Below are 13,636 nucleotides of genomic sequence, written 5' to 3'. Positions count from 1 at the left end.
ATTTATTTGTGAAACTTTCATTTTGGATAATAACTTCTCTCTATCTCTCTCCTATCACATGAGACCCTTTTATTTTTTTTCTCTATCTCTTTCCTGTCCAAAAATTTCCTATGAGTCCGTTATTTTAAATTGAAATGGAAGACGTGTATTATACACATAATAAATTCATTTTCTATTAAAAAATAGTAAATATTATATAGTAAACATTGTTTTGTCCTCTTACTTTAAAGGTTAATCGAGAGATGTTATAGTCGATCTATTTCTTTATTTGTCCATGATTTTGTTTGTAAAAGTAAGGACAGAATTGTCGCAATTCCAATCATATGCTATTGTGGCGATTCTCTTTTAGTAATATATATGGAAACACCCCGGTCCTTTATTAACACTCTTTCGAACACAACTAGTACATTCTGAAATAACTTTTACTCAAATATTTTTACCCTTAGCCATGAACCTCCTTTGGATTTTAAATTAAGTAACTTTTCTATTTTTCTTGAAGAAAAGGAAAGATATAGAAACGTTGCAAATATATAAATAGAGTTCGAAAAATTCGTTGGAATAAGTAATAATTAAATATTAAGTAAAGAAATACTACGTAATCAAATTCAAAAGGTTTCTAATTAGATTTCAAATCACAATATTTCATTTAAGTATCTTGGATAATCACTACAAAATTAAATCAATTTAGCAACAGTAAAAAAATTGTTGCTATTCATGAGAAATTTGTTGCTAACTCGCGTTAGCAACACATTGGAAACAAAATATAGTTGTTGCTAAAAGGCTTGTTTCCATATGATTTTAGCTACGAAATCTGAACATTTCTGTTGCCACATAACATCCATTGAAATGTTGTTTCCATGTTGGTTTCTATATTTGGGCATTTGCTGCTAACTCTAGTAAATAGCTATAAATGATTGTTGCTAATATCGCAACAAATTATTAATATTTTGTTGCTAGACATTAGTAACAAATTATTGATATTGGTTGCTAAAAATAGAAAAAGCTTTTGATTTGTTACAGAGTTACACTTTGACTAATGCACTATTCATACAACGTAGGTTAATCTTATATTTTTTGTTAATTGTTTGATAATTTGATAAACACATTTATGCAAATCAATAAAGAGAAGGTGAGTCAGTCCACTTACAATTCTGAATGATATTGGCATACATTACTAATAAAAATTGATAATAGTGTATGAAACTTCTTAACATATAAAGTGGTAGTTTGTCTAATCTTTCTTTGATGTGGGACAAATTTAAGGAAAAACTGATGTTATTTCAGCAACAAATAACAAAATATATTATTTCCAACTATAACATATCAAATATCTATTTCCATATTTGTTTCTAAATAGCAAAAAAAATGAAAATATGATGTCACCTATCAACAAATCATAAAATTAATTGCTTCTAATGTGATTAGCAAATGAAATATTGGTTGTCGTAATTTGTTGCTAAATGTCAACAAATTGGAAATTTGATGCCATCTAGTAACAATTAGTAAAATTAATTATTCCTAATGTCAACAAAGCCACCGTTGGTTGTCGTAATTTATTGCTAAATGATAACGTACAAATCGCAAATATGATGCCATCTAGCAACAAATAGTAAAATTAATTGTTTCTAATGACAACGAACCAAATATTTGTTGTCGTAGGGTGTTGTTATATGACAACAAATTGAAAATATGATGCTATCTAGCAAAAAAAAAAAAGTAAAATAACTAGTTTCCAATAACAACATATCAAAAATATGTTGCTTTTATTTGTTGAAAATTAGAGTAAAAAACGTCACTTTATAATAGGTAACAAAAATATAATACATGTTGCTATCTATCAACAATTCAAAATTTCGTTGCCATAATTTGTTTCTACAATGTTCTAATTTTATAGTGAATACTCTTACCCTACTCCCGCATTTTTTTCTTTCATTTCCATTCGAGCCTGAACCTAAGTTTTGATGAGGTTGAACCCAGTTTTCTTCTTTACTAAAGTAACACTAAGGAGGGGTTAGTCACAGAGAATTGGTTCTATCTCTAATCTTTCACGTATCAATAACTAGAATCAGAAAAAGGGAAATGTCATGCATTTGGGAAAAAGATATTGATTCTTATTAATAAACCAACTAAAGACCCAAACCATAAAGTACTTAGTACCGATGCCACGAACGATATGTTTTGAGATGTCGCATTGAATGTCCTCCTTTTTAATTGATTTAATGTCTAAAATAAAAGTAATACATATCTATTCTATGATCTGATTTTTACATGATAGTTATAGATACATAATCATGACTCCCTTTTATTTTTTTTCTCTATCTCTCTCCTGTCCAAAAATTCCCTATGAGTCGTGATTTTAAATTGAAATGGAAGACGTATATTATATACATAAGAAATTCATTTTCTATTAAAAAAATAGTAAATATTATATAGTAAAAATTGTATTGTCCTCTTACTTGAAAGGTTAATCGAGCGATGTTATAGTCGATCTATTTCTTTGTTTGTCCATGATTTGTTTGTAAAAGTAAGGACATAATTGTCGCAATTCCAATCGACTAGGCGTATTGTGGCGATTCTCTTTTAGTAATATATCTGGAAACACCCCGATCCCTTATTAACACTTTTTCGAACACAACTAGTACATTCTGAAATAACTTTTACTCAAACATTTTTACCCTTAGCCATGAACCTCCTTTGGATATTAAATTAAGTAACTCTTCTATTTTTCTTAAAGAAAAGGAAATATATAGAAACATTGAAAAAATATAAATAGAATTTGAAAAATTTGTTGGAATAAGTAATAATTAAATATTAAGTAAAGAAATACTACGTAATCAAATTCCAAAGGTTTCTAATTAGATTTCAAATCACAATATTTCATTTAAGTATCTTGGATAATACTCTTACCCTAGTCCCGCATTTTTTTCTTTAATTTCCATTCGAGCCTGAACCTAAGTTTTGATGAGGTTGAATCCAGTTTTCTTCTTTACTAAAGTAACACTAAGGAGGGGTTAGTCACAGAGAATTGATTCTATCTCTAATCTTTGATAACCCCTTCACGTATTAATAACTAGAATAAAAAAAGGGAATGTCATGCATTTGGGAAAAACATATTGATGTTATTAATAAACCAACTAAGACCGATACCATAAAGTACTTAGTACTAATGCCACGAAATGATATGTTTTGAGATGTCGCATTGAATGTCCTCCTTTTTAATTGATTTAATGTCTAAATAAAAGTAATACATATCTATTTTATGATCTGATTTATACATGATAGTTATAGATACATAATCATGACTACTTGTTTAAGGGCCCAATGATGAAACATAGTGCTGTTTTAATTGGTCCGACCCAAGGGTATAAATTGATCTTTTATGGATTGCTTAATAGCAGAACATATCACTAAAAAATAGTCTTTATGTGTTTCATGAAACAACCTAGACTAATTTATTCTTCTGCATAAAACTTGACATGAATCGATATTTAGTAGAGGCTATCAGTGGGCTGACATGATTCTTGACCGTGTTCGTATCCTTACTCCTGAACTCAATTTATGATTCATTGATTATCTATAGAGTCATGACGGGGAAATCTACGTTGGATGAGTCCCCAAACTGTGCCTTCGATTTTTCAATATCCAATCAGGTGTATGAGTCTTCCTTTAAAGACTTGTTGGCGACTTCAAAACCTTTTTAATACAAAACCTTGCAATGAGGTAGTCAAATATGCGCTCATCCCGCGCGAAATAAAAACACACCTACAATTTAGCGAGTTCACTGGGGAGGATATTAAAAATAATAATTTATTAAAATGAGTGGGTGAAATTTGAAAAAGAAGATTCATTCTCTTTTATGCCTTAGAATAACATACAGTTTTGCATATGCATTCCTACTATTTAATCCGCTATAAGGACAATCTTCCTTGCCTCATTAACGCAAAATCTATGCGTGAGGCCAACCCCGAAGGATTTGCGCTTTGTCCTTCCGAAAGCTTCCTCAGCGATAGCGTTGGATCTTAGTCATAAGCAAACCTACCACACCATAGCATTGTTCTCTTGTTCTTGACTTGAGAATTGGAGTGCGGCTTACACGTGGCCACCTTTTTAAGCAAAGGTACGAATCGTGGGATCAAACTTTTAGTCATGGACCCTTTTATCCTTAACCTAAAACTGACCATAGTTTCAAACGAAGAATTAAACTTTTAGGTTGAAACTTTTTCATCCATTTTATATGACATTTGCTTTCGGTTGCAATTTTTTCCTGTTATTAACTTGTCAAATTGTTACGCATTGCTTCTTAAATCGTGTCTAAAACAACAACAACAAAAAAATATCATAAAAATGGTCAAAACCTCGCCTAAATCTCCGAAACACATGTCAAGTAAGCATTAAACTGCGCCTTGTGCACCTCTCTCGCTCTAAACGCAAGGTTGTACTCCTCGCACAGAAACGTTGTGTGGCACGCATCCTATGCATCGCATGTTTTTGTCAATTTAGTTGTCGTGGTGGTTGATCCTATATTCTTTTCGTCTGCATTCGCGGAGAATCATGGTCATTATAGGGGTCTAACCTTATTTAAAAAATCAGTCTTTTCATGCACATAATCTAAGGTCGAGTCTATTTTAAAAAGTGCATCTAGAAGAGTGACCATGGTAGAGTTAGAGTCGTCATACATGTCAACCTTCTCCCTGCTATCCAGCTAATCTTCCTTATTAATCCTATCCTATCATATTCAATCAATTTCAAAAAACTTATTTTTTTCAAAATCAATCCTACACCCTCTTTTATTCTACTTTTTTCAAAAACATTTATTAATCACCATCATACCACCTATTCAATAAAAAATCTTTTCAAAAGTAATCATTTTTTTCGCAATAAAATATAAAAACAAGGGGTCCATTTCAAAAACGAATTTCGAAAATTCTAAGCCCAGTCCAAATGCCAATATATAATCCAATCCATATGCATTCATGTTAGGCCCATGTACATTAGAGTCCATTTGCATTCATAGTAGTCCATGCATTCATATTAGCCGACTTGCATTATAATCCATCTTAGGTCCAATCTAAGTCAAATCTTAGTAATTCCAATCTAAGTCTAATCCTGATCCAATCCAAAACTCAAGTCCATTTAGGCCCACTTCATTCTATAGGTCTAGTTTCATCTCTATGTAAACCCTGGGCAAGTCTTCAGACTGTAAAAGATTAATTCATACCCTATGTCTAGTTTGCATCTATATGTAAATGCTAGTCAAGTGTTCGGACTATAAAAGATCAATTTATACCCTAGGTCTAATTTGCATCTCTATGTAAATCATAATCAAGTATTCGGACTATAAAATCCCAATTTATACCCTTAGGTCTAGCCTGTTTATTCCATATATAAGTTCAAATTAAAGTCTAGCCTTTTTTGATGCCTAACCTGCTTCGTCACCCGTAAGTTCAAAGTCTAGTCCTTTTCAGGTTTAGCTTACTTGCTCTAAATGTAAGTTCAAAGTCTAGTCTTACCTATCTTCTATAGAATAAATATTTATTGTTGCGATCATCAAGTAACATATTGCGGCGATTTTGGCCGCGCAGCAATCAAGGATGCAGCAATAGGTAAATAATATATATCTACGGTTAAAAACCGCAGCAATATTGGAATATATTGCTGCGATTTCTAAGTAAAACCGCAGCAATATAAGTATTTTATATCAAAATAATACAATATATTGCTCCTGTTTTTTGCCCAAAACCGCAGCAATAGGTCCTGGTACATTTAAAAAAAAAAAATTGCATTTTGCACTAAAATTTGAAAGATTGAAATCAGGCCACAAACCTATTCACTATCCACCAATTCACAAATAAACTTAAAATAAAATGACATATGAATCTCATTAATATATATAAATAAAAAAAGTTGGTTACATAAATAATAGAAAAAAAATAGAAAGTAAAAGAAAAAATAAGAATTACAACTAAATAACTAATTACAGAAAAATATAATGAAAACAAAAAATATATGAAAAAACAAGAAACTAAAAATAAAAAAAAATCCTAAAATAAAATTGAAATTAAGAAACTGAAAGATCACCCAAGAACTCGAATAAACTCGCGACCTTTTGCGAAGACGGACGCCAAGAACACCAGCGAATGTTGACGAAGAGCCACGAGCCACGAGTGTTGCAAAGACGAACCGGATTTCGACGAAGAACGAACCGGATTCCGACGAACGAAGGATGAACGGCCGACGAAAGAGCGAACGAACGATGAACGGCCGACGAAAGAACGAACGAACGGAGGGTGTGAGAAAAGAAAACCCTAAATATTTTGGGCAGCGTTTTTTGAGTTTCAGTGGAACGAATGAAGGGTCGACAATGATGAACTAACGATCGGAAGAGATAGAGAAGGAAGCATCGGTGTTAGTCGTTGAGAACGGCCGACGAAGGACCGGTGAGATGAGAAAATATAGGAGAGATGAGAGGTTGAGAGCAGGGGGAGGTTGAGAGGAAGTAAAACGGCGTGTGAGAAGTTGACAGGATGAGAGAATGACTTTGAAAAAACCCTAACTGATACACGCATATTTTATACTTTTTTTCAAATATTTTTTAATGATATTGCTGCGGTTTTTGACAAACTCGCAGCAATATATCTTGTTCAATAGTCAACTTTTTTTCAAAAAAAAAATCGTTAAAACAATATTGTTGTGGTTGTAACAGCCCGCACTTCCGAGCTGCTAGCTAATCATACTTTACATTCATAAAACTCAATTAACACTTAATAACCTCGAATTAACTATTTACTCGCAGCGGAACAAAACCTTTTTACACGATCCTGGACCTATGGGTCAGGGTCCACAAAATAATAATCTTCACAACCAATGACGAATTACAATTTACTTTATTCCCAAAACAATATAATACTTAAACACCAAATGAGGACTTTATATTCAATAAGTTATATTCTATATCTAACTTCGAATCACTAATATATTTACAATTCAATAATCAACTCTTTACTTTCGATCCACTATGAGCTCCCAATACAAACCTGCAAATTACAGAAGAAAATACAAAACAAAAACAAAACTAAAATGAGCGAAAAACTCAGTAACTTTACTTCAGCCCGTCAAAACGGTTTTAGTTCGTAACATTTTCCATATCAGAAACAACTTGGTAATTGTTCGGAAATAATTCATCTTTTTAATATATCGCTGGCATAGCTTAATCACATTACATAAATCGCTGGCAAGTACAAGCTTATAACATAACTTAACATAATATTCGACCTTATCTGGTCTTAACTCATATACGAATCATTTTACTCCACCTGTACCTTGCCCACTATTCATCTCAGTTCATAAACTAAGCCAGCTAAAACCATTTCGAAAACATTTTCTTATTATCATACTCAAATCACATTTCTAGAATACTTTATAGTTTCCGAACAATTCCAATAATATAACAAAGTATTATTCTTTCATAACCATCAAATATCAATTCACAATTAACTTATAAATGTGCATCTATAACCATGGCCATGACTATAAGCAATGTATGATATTGAAAACACAATACAACATGGGCATGTAAATTCATTTTGCTGAACATAAAGGTTACCTTAAATCGCAATCCAACTCCATAATAAACTCAAGAACGATTATATGCAACCTCATCCAACAATCATGAACTTGATCGCCAACTCCATCTTAAACTCCGCAATAATTCACCTCAACACAATAACATAATAATTAGCATCCTTACTACCAATTAGATAAAGAAATTAACTTTCTCATACCTTCTAACCTCTTTCATGAACTACCCACAACTCCTTATTTACAAACCATTCTACTAATCCAATTCACTATATCAATCTTACTTACTAACTATACTTGACTCAATTCACATAGACATGACTTCCTCTTAAAATCTGATTTTTGTTCAAATCAATAACAAATTCAACTATACTTATGAAAATCAAAACTATTACAAATATATAAATCAGATTGGTATTGATGAAATAAGAGTCAAAACACTCAAAATTATACCTTTATAAAGAAATCAGATGGACAACATCAATAGAAATTTGAGAATGAATGGAGCGGCAACGAATCTGACGAAGCTACAGCACAACGACGACAACTCGCCGGCAAATATCACCACAGCAGCATTGACGGTGCCGGAACTTCGGTCGAACACCGACGACAGCAGCAACACGGTCGAGCATCAACCAGTTAACATCCAACATCCACGAAGAGAAGAGAAAAGGAAGCAAAGAAACGGCTGCATTAGCGCCGGCGTCGGAATTTAAAAGAACCCGGCAGAATGACAGAGGTGACCGAAAATCGAGTGGAAGAAGCAGAGAGGATGTCGAGTAAGAAAGGATTGGGGTTTTGGGGTTTCTTTGATTTCTGGTTGATGAATCTCTAGAGTTGAGAATGAGTCTCTAGCTTTTTATTCTAAAAAAATCTGATGAGGCTTTTGTGTTGACAACTCAACATTTCCTTCAACTTGGCAGCACAATATCAAGGCCATGAAGAGAGAGAAGAATTTCTATTTTTCCTTTATTTTTATATATATATTTTTTTTTTCAAAATATAACTTAAACCCAAATTCTATTTAGATATTAAAATACACCTTTTCAAAGGTATTTTACAATAGTTTAACATATAATTTAAGGTAATAAAATATAATTATCTTTTAATGAAACCTGCTTAAAAATACGGCTGTTACAGTGGTTTTCGGCCGAAACCGCAGCAATATGGTTACTTTATATTTTTCCTTTTCTTTTTACGTGATATATTGCTGCATATGGGTAAAACCGCAGCAATAAACAATTATTCTACTAGATAGCATGCTTACTGGCTCGAAAGTTCAAAATATAGTATTTCCTACCACATAGGCAATCTTCTTTGAGTCTAATTTGCTTATTCTACCTGTAAGTACAATCTAGTATTCAGCAAATCTCAATTATTGAGTCCATTCCGCTTGCATATTCCAGTTCAGTCTAGTCCATGTCTACATATGTATGTAGTTAGGCCCATATCAGCATCATGGTCAAGCCCATACTAGTCCAAATACCATACCCATTTCTAATTTCCATTTCCTATTACCCATTCTCATTTTCCATTTTCCATTTCTCACTCATTTCCTATTTCAAAAACTATTTCATAAAACATACAAGTAAGGTATGTTTGTTTCTGTTCAGGACATGTTGTGAGGTTATGACTTGAGAACGTTCAACAGAGAGGAAACAAGGTCAACCTACTCCCATACTTGTCAAACGAATTTTCACTTTTTCAGATGAATCTTCCGAAACTTTTAAATCACCATCTGAAATAGGAGACAATAGTGGACAACTCAGTGCCATCATGGCTCAACTTCAACTGATGAACTCTCATCTTGAGGAACAAGACAAAGAGATCAAGGCGCTAAGAGAAAAACTGACAACTGAGGAAGGAGAAGAGGAAGACACTCCACCACCGCCACCTCCTATCAAGTACAAGACATATTTGAGGTTCGAAAAAACTCGAGCAAGTGATCTAGTCAATTCCTGCACTCGGTGGTCAGGCTCATGGCCATGACATCATTGATCCTGAACTGAGGGAAAAGCTTCCTAAAAAGGTAGCACTTGTTGACCTACCAAAGGCCACTATTTCGGGCCAAAATTGGTTCGGGACAAAATTTAGACAAAAAAGTCATTTCTGCTCGCCCAAAGACAAAAAAATGATTGGGCATGGCCCGATACTGGGCCAAAAAATTATGCACAAGTTCGGGAAAAAATCGAGTCGGGATAATTTGATCACCTCTAGTTTTTGTATATCCTCTTCGAGTCGTTTTCAGTTTCTTTTGCCTATAAATAGCAATTTTTTTCGAACTTTTTCTATCTTCCCTACGACTACATCACTTCGTAATACACTTAACAACCTACCTTTTACACACAACTAAACACATCAAACTGACACTCAAAACACATTTATACATTCGCATTTCATATTTCAAGTTTCAAGATTGTTCTTCTCGCATATCGTTATACGAGACCCAGGCGACAAAAGGTATTATTCCTAAGGGTCAATTATAATTCCTTTTTTACTAACAATTTATTTGTATGTAGACCCCAAAAGAATTAACGGTTCTTGTATATTCTAATCTCTACTCTTTTCTTTTATATTTTCTATATATTATTTATATTCATATGCATGTTGTATGATTTAATGCTTTCATTATTGTAAATAACTCTAACAGCGACTTAACGTCATTTATTAAAAAGGGCATTTGGTGGAAAGTTTTGAAAAGTCAGGAGTATATGAGGAATATCTGAAACATTGAAGGTATATGATGAATTTCATAATTTGTCGGGATATTGGTGAAAAAACCGTAAGTTATAAGCAAAAATTATAATTATTCATGACGTAAATGAAGTGATTACTCCTGAAATTTATATTATCATTAATAATTATAATTTTTTCTTACTTGAAACTTACTTGTTGAATACATTTTACTCATTGGATTATTTCAAATGAGAAAATAGTTTTAATTGTATAATGCTCATAATATAACCAAACGTATGATATAATTTGTAATTCAATCGGTACAAGGAATTCTATAACTAGTTAATGCAAAAAGAACAACCTTTATGACAAATTAATACCTAATGACATTAAATTTATATAAAAACAGGTTTAAAGTATATCCCCAGGGGATATCCACGATTGATATGGGTTTATAATTTAATATCATTACTTCATCCGATTAACATAATATTGCTAATTCATCCTTTGAGGCAATGACATCAAATTATATAAACAAGCCCTCAACAAAGGAGCACATCCCAGTAGCCTACCCCTATTTGTTGCCCTCTACAGGCCCGCCAACTCATTCAGGCCATGGCCTTCTTGGACCCATACCGCGCATCTCCTCACCAAAGCAGGCCTATGCTACAGCCTCCCAATCCAAGTAGGGCCCCCAATAAGCTTGGGAACACCTTTAGCCCTATGGAAGTATGGATTTCTAGCCCGCCAATGATATTTGGTACGTGGACGCGAAGATCTCATCTGAAGTATTTTTCCTTCCTTTTTAATTGAGCATAAATTTATACTTTCTCCGTTTCATAATAAGTGAAACACCTCTCTAAAAAAATTCTCACATAAAAAAAAAAAGTAGTATTTCACTTCTTATGGAACGAAAAAATAATATGCAAACTAACAAGAGCAGAATATTCGTTATGGATTATATGAAGTTAACCCTTGTGCTGTGCACCAAACCGTTTATTATGTGTTTGGTTTGGCTCCTAATGAGGTGTTATTACTTTTGAGAATTTTAAATCGTTTTTTTTTCTTCTTTTATTTGAGTTGTCTCTCAGATTGAACTAAGACAAGCCGCCAACATCCCTTCGCTATTCTTTTTTTTTTTTCAAAATCCCTTCGCTATTCTAAACATACCAAAATGAGTACGATTCTTAAATTCTTATCATTAGAAATGATATCGTCAAAGTTTTAAAACCTTCCTTTATTGATTTTTTTGGTGCAATTTTTTTATTTATAGTAGTGTATCATTTTGTATATGCCCACTTAAATTGAGCTGGGCTGTATTAAGCTGAATTATAAAAGGCTGAAAGCCTTCACTTTTTTTAGATTTTTTTGCTAGTTATTTAGTGTACAACCTAGTTACCCATAGCTCTCATATAATTCCTTACCTATAAAGAGAAAGAGAGATGGGTCAAATAAGTAAAATTGTAGTAATTATCATTATTCTAAAATTACCCTTTTCTCTTAAGTTTCTTCTTAAAAGTGCGCCTTAAGTTCTTTTTCTTAAATGTGAAATTAATTCATTAATGATAGATTCACACGATATCTATAATAAAAAATCACAACTAACAAATTCGTAAAAAGTTTGATCAGATAAAATTCTAAATTCATAGATGAGACGATCTGACACTTACGTATACCCTATTTCATTACATTATTGTTTGATACGACCTTTTGATGCTTCGACTTGCTGTAATTTCGAAATAGAACTAAATTTGATTTAATTGCTTGTAGATGTAGAATTGACATATGTGCGATGCAACACAAATCTTTATCAACGAATTAAATTTTTTAATGCGAATCTAAGAAAATAACCACAATCTCTCACAAAGAGATAGATTAACCCAATATATGGTAGGTATAACTCAATAATCGGGAAGTACAACTCTCTAATAGGGAGAATGTGATTTATTATTATTGACATGAATGAAAAATTAGAAGAAAAAAAAAGAGAATTAGGGCGAATAAGAAATGTCTCTATATTTTACATGTTTTTTTTTTATTGATAGGGAAAATCATATGTAGTAGCCCTGTCAAAACGATTTGTCGGGTTAATTATTGGTCTGATAGTTTTGAATTTGTGTCATTTTCAGTTGTGGATCGAGAATACTTGGCCATGACACCAAAATTTTTGGTTATTTGGTTGGTTAGTCGGGTCATAGGTGCTATTATTATTTTAAACTTAAGCAAATTTTTAATGTAAATTTTGGATCCTAATTTCTTGTTCAAGAACCAATTTTATCGGGTTGGTATATGTAGGCGTATTTTTATTGCCTACGCAGGATGATTGCATATTTGATTATGTTATTATAAAGGTTTTGTTTTAAAATACATTTTGAATTGAAGTAGTCGCCAGCAAGACTTTATAAAAGGTCTCATCAACCTAATTGGGATATTGAGAAATCATAGAGACAACTTAGGGGCTTATCTAATGTAGTTTTCCCCATCATGACTCCATTAATGGTCAATGAACCTTAAATTGAGTTCACATGTAAGGATAAGAATAAGATTAGGAATCAAATTCATCCAACACTGGCCTTTACTTAATATCAATTTATGTATTTTTATGCCAATAAATAACCACTAATATATTTATGCAATCTAAAAATTAATCTATGTCTGTTTATTAAACAAAGAAAAGTCTACTTTTTGGTGACATGTTATTATAGAATCAAATTATTGGGATGCTAATCAGATTGTTCAATAATCTTATTAAGTGTTAGAACATTTCTTTAGGTCTTTATTAACAAGAATAATCATGTGTGGTGATAAAAGCATTAAACATACATCATGCATATGAACATTATAATCAGTACAAAAAATAAATAAAAATAGAAGAGAAATAATAGAAGAATATACATTATAACCTTAATCTCGTAAACATCTATATCATGAAAGTAATTTGTTGGTAGAAAAAAAAAGGAATTCAATTGGAATTAACCCTCATGAAATATAACTTTGTCGCCTAGGCCTTGTATTATGATCTACAAGATGAGCAATCTTGAAGCTTGACATAAGAATCTCGAAGGAATGAATGTGTTTGTATGTGAGTTTGAGTGTTTGACATTAAGGATGTCGAGCTATTAAGGCGTAGGAGAGCATTCAGAAAAGTCGTTCGAAGAAACGAGGTATTTATAGGCAACGGAAACTAAAACGGAGTGAAAATATAAAATAAAATTGTGCGCCACACATATAGCTTTGCTTCAGGGGCACATCATGTGCTCATGCGCACTTGCTTTTTGGCCGTTTTTTTTTTTTGTTTAAAGATTCTTTTCTATCCTTTGATAAAACTTATCCTTTGAAATCTGAAATCAGCTATATTTAGGAATAAAAATCAGATTTTCGA

General features: G+C 32.3%; 1 long non-coding RNA gene across 1 annotated transcript; it reads right to left on the bottom strand.

The window, feature by feature from the left end:
- Positions 1–6,754: 6,754 nt before the first annotated feature.
- LOC125496341 (uncharacterized) lies at positions 6,755–7,723 on the bottom strand. Its single transcript, XR_007273011.2, has 2 exons — positions 7,604–7,723; positions 6,755–7,034 (listed from the first exon to the last, which is right to left on the bottom strand). It is a non-coding gene; the product is annotated as an uncharacterized LOC125496341 (long non-coding RNA).
- Between the last annotated feature and the right edge of the window lie 5,913 nt (positions 7,724–13,636).

This window comes from Beta vulgaris, chromosome 4 (assembly GCF_026745355.1).
Source record: "Beta vulgaris subsp. vulgaris cultivar EL10 chromosome 4, EL10.2, whole genome shotgun sequence".
NCBI classification, from domain to species: Eukaryota; Viridiplantae; Streptophyta; class Magnoliopsida; order Caryophyllales; family Amaranthaceae; genus Beta; species Beta vulgaris.
The sequence above is the reverse complement of the archived record's forward strand: the minus strand, read 5'-3'. Positions and strand labels throughout refer to the sequence as shown.